General features: G+C 44.9%; 1 pseudogene; it reads left to right on the top strand.

Moving 5' to 3' along the window:
* Positions 1-1,385: 1,385 nt before the first annotated feature.
* LOC106727805 lies at positions 1,386-3,826 on the top strand (annotated as a pseudogene).
* The last annotated feature ends 659 nt before the right edge of the window (positions 3,827-4,485 follow it).

The following is a 4,485-nucleotide window of genomic DNA, read 5'->3' as shown; positions in this document are numbered from 1 at the left end:
TAAAATTAACCCTCTTTACCATTTCTAAATGTACAGTTCAGTGGCATTAAGTACATTTACACTGTTGTGCAACCAACATCAACATCCACTTCCAGAACTTTTTCATCATCTCAAACTGAAAGTCTTCATTAACCAGTCCTATTACACTTTTCCCAGCTCCTGTAACCTCCACTTCACTTTCTGTGTCTATGAACTTGACTACTTGAGGAACCTCATATAATTTAAATCATAACACATGTCCTTTTGTGTGTGACTGTTCTCTTTCAAATAATTTACTGAAAAAATATATTTATGTTTTATTCACATTTTGTCACTGTGCTATGATATACAATTTAAATTTCAGAAACGAAAAAATTAGTGGTGCAAATTGGAACAGAATGTATATATGTATATTTCCAAAGATTGTCATTATGTATAAAACAGAGATTTTAGATGGTGACTGGAGAGTGACGTGGGCTGAGAGTGATGCTTTGATAAAGAAGAAACATTACTGCATATAATGAGATTGGATCCAGCTATTGAAATTCCCGAGTGTAACTTGCAGGTCCACTGGGACCTCTATGAAGTCCCTCTTGTTCCAAATCTCTATTCCAGCCAGCACCACCTCTGTGTTTATTCCCTCTGTGTAGGCCAGGGCAATGATGTCCATCACTCTCTGGACCGTCTCATTGATGTTACTGCCCCACATTTGGAACTGCTGGCTGTTGACCACAACAAATCTCCACATATTTGGTGAGTGACCACAAGTAGGACAGATCCTGTAGACAGCCAGGCTTCCTGCTCCCTTTCTAACAGTCTGGCCTGAGAGATGTGTATAACAACATAAAGCCTCATTGAGGGATTAAGAACATCTTGAGTACGACGCCCATGTGTTACAGAGAAAGTTTTAGAAGAGGGGAAATGGGCAATGGAGTGTGCCCACCAATGATCTTCAAGCCCCTGATCTAGAACATTAGGAGTTGGCCAAGCAACTGACACAGGAGGAGTGGTGTGTGTGTTGGGGGAGTGGGGGTGTTCCGTGTGGCACAGTTGAAGAAGGCCTGGAGGTTTGGTTTCCTCTCTCAGGGTACAATCTCGCAATTTAGATTCTGCAGTTCTTTTTTATTACATCACAACAATATAAAAAGGACTGTAGCCTAGGATCACTGAAGCTAATGCTGTGGAAGGAAGCCACAGAAAAGACAGTATCTGGAGGATAACAGAGAGATCAGAGAGAATAGAAAGGACACAGTCAGAGGTAGGCAGTTGCTATCAGGAGGCAGGACATATCCTTTATGCAGTCATCATAAACCTGGACCTAATCCCAGTGCCTAACGGTCTGCATGTCAAGGAGCGCTTCTGCTCAAGGACACAGGCCCTGCATCACCCACTGATTCACTGGGGCCATGTAGGTGGCCACCTTTGTGAGGGACTCTGTCTCCTTGCCTTCTTACAGAAGAACAAAGAGGTTATGTATGAGACTAACAGAATGTTTCAGACCTGGGCTGCCCAGATGAGGGCCTGGTGGCTGGTACTGATGCCAGGATCTTCACGTGTCAGGTTGGGGATTGTGCTGGTGTTGGTACTGACTTTCCTGCCAAGCTTCTGTAGTGACCTGGGATCAGCATATTACTCATCCTATGAGATAGTCATCCCCAAGGCTCTGACAGTTGAGGGAAGGCAAGACCCAGGGGAAGAGGCATCTTATGTGATATCTATGCAGGGCCAGAAACAGCTGATTCACCTGAAAGTGAAGACAGACTATTTTATCAAGAACTTTCCAGTCTTCAGCTACCACAATGGCATCCTGGGACAAGAAATGCCTTTCATCTCACATGACTGTCACTATGAAGGCTACATAGAAGGACTCCCGGGTTCTTTTGTTTCTGTCAACACCTGTTCAGGCCTCAGGGGCATCCTGATTAAGGAGGGAAAATCCTATGGCATTGAGCCCATGGACTCTTCAAAACGGTTTGAACATGTGTTGTACACCATGGCCCATCAAGCTCCAGTCTCCTGCAGTGTCACTTCCAAAGACAGCACAGTGGTGTCCACCAGCCGACAACAAGGGAGCAGGAAGCCTGGCGGTCTACAGGAGCTGTCCTACTTGTGGTCACTCACCAAGTATGTGGAGATGTTTGTTGTGGTCAACAACCAGCGGTTCCAAATGTGGGGCAGTAACGTCAATGAGACGGTCCAGAGAGTGATGCACATCATTGCCCTGGCCAACAGCTTCACTAGGGGAATAAACACAGAGGTGGTGCTGGCTGGAATGGAGATTTGGACCGAGGGGGACCTCATAGAGGTCCCAGTGGACCTGCAAGTTACACTCGGGAATTTCAACAGCTGGAGACAAGAGAAGCTCCTCCATCGTGTGAAGCATGATGTTGCCCACATGATTGTCGGACAGCATCCTGCACAGGGTATGGGACAGGCATTTCTCAATGGTGCCTGTTCAAGTGGTTTTGCAGCAGCTGTTGAATCCTTCCATCATGAAGATGTCCTGCTGTTTGCAGCGCTCATGGTCCATGAGCTTGGGCACAACTTGGGTATTCGGCACGACCACTCAGCCTGCATTTGTAGAGACAAACCCCTCTGCCTCATGCAGGACAATATCACTAAAGAAAGTGGCTTCAGCAACTGTAGCTCTGACGACTTCTACCAGTTCCTCCAGGAACACAGAGGGGCCTGCCTATTTAACAACCCTCAGCGGCACAAAGGCCGCTTGCGGAGGGGTTCCTACTGTGGAAATGGTGTGGTGGAGGGTGAGGAGCAGTGTGACTGTGGTTCTGCCTGTTACACTGACCCGTGCTGTGACCAAACATGTAGGCTGAAGGGGAGTGCAGAATGTAGTGATGGACTCTGCTGTTTTGGTTGCCGATTGAAGAATAAGGGATTCATGTGCCGTTCTGCTTTGGGAGAGTGTGACCTCCCAGAGTATTGTGATGGTACCTCTGCAGAGTGCCCCACAGACACCTATAAGCAAGATGGGACGTCGTGCGGTAGACTGCACTACTGTGTTGGGGGTCTGTGTAGAAACCCTGATAATCAATGCATGGCTATGTATGGGGACACTGCACGGTCAGCCCCAGAAAACTGTTACATTTCAATGAACAGCAAAGGGGACCGGTTTGGAAACTGTGGCCGTCCCACCTCAGCAATGTCAAGATATGTTAAGTGTTTTGATGATAATGTATTTTGTGGGAAAATTATATGTACAAATATTAGACGGGTCCCATCCATCAAACCCCATCACACACTGATCCAGATTCCTTATGAAGGTGACTTCTGCTGGAGCTTGGATGTCTATAACATTACTGATGTCCCTGATGAGGGAGATGTGCACTCTGGCACTGCTTGTGCCCCAAACAAAGTCTGCATGAATTACTCCTGCACTGACCGTGCTGTGCTCAACTATGACTGCAGACCAGCAGAAATGTGCAATGGGAGAGGAGTCTGTAACAATGTAAGGCACTGCCACTGTGAGGCTGGCTATGCACCCCCCGACTGCAGAACTCCAGGAAATGGGGGGAGTGTGGACAGTGGTTCTCCTGGCAAAATAGAGGATGAAAATCTAAGTGAGGATGAAAGGAAAAGTCATAGTGTTGCTCATGGTAGTTTTGGCAGAGGAGAGAATAGAGATGAAAGCAAAACCATAGGACAGTTAGTGTACGTATTCCCCTTGTTTCTTTTAGCAATATTTTTATGTCTAGTTATAGGTGCCAGTCTTGGGGCTGGAAATGATTTTTCACAGTGCTCACAAGAGGCCCCAGAAGAAAGTGAAGAAGCAGTTGCACAAGAAGAGAAAGTAATAGGAGAGCAAACCCCAAAGACAGAGAATGAGTAGTGATAGGGACAAGTCTTCTATAACAAACAGTTCATACACTTGGTCAGAAGGGGGCTCAGTAGAACAAATCTGAAACAAATTTGAGAGTGGCAATGGCTCTGATTGGGACTCTAAAGACTATAAAAATATACTAATGTCGGGGGAAGAATTTTATCCTTCTGTCTTTTAGTAATTAATTATATATGCATATGAAAAAGCACTTATAAAACATTTTACATTTTCACATGTTATGAAACCATTTAAATAAACTTTTCTTATGAATAATTCTTATCAATGTATTGTCTTAGTATAGCCAATTTTTGAGATGCCAGTTTTTCAAAGAATGCTACTTTCCATGCTCTTTGTTTGACATAAATATCTGTGCCAGGTTTTTCATCCCAATCACAACTTCACATTATATTAGGGAGGTTGTTTGATTTGTTGTTCTATTTGAACTGGAGAAGTATACTCATGAAATAAATAGATTTTAAATTAAAATGTAAACAACAGTGTCCACATAAGGCATCAGTTAGGCTTTCTGTGGCCTATAAACCTTAGATTTGGGACTCTCTGGAAGGGCTCTATCTGATCCAGGGTGGTGTGATCACCCTGTGTCTAAGTACATGCGAGAGAGTAAGCAACTTAGGCAAGAGGCAAGCTTGTCCAGTGCTAAGTCTGGT

Source organism: Myotis brandtii, unplaced genomic scaffold (genome assembly GCF_000412655.1).
Source record: "Myotis brandtii unplaced genomic scaffold, ASM41265v1 scaffold482, whole genome shotgun sequence".
In the NCBI taxonomy this organism is placed as follows: Eukaryota; Metazoa; Chordata; class Mammalia; order Chiroptera; family Vespertilionidae; genus Myotis; species Myotis brandtii.
Note: the sequence above shows the minus strand (reverse complement) of the source record. Positions and strands in the feature narration are given on the sequence as shown.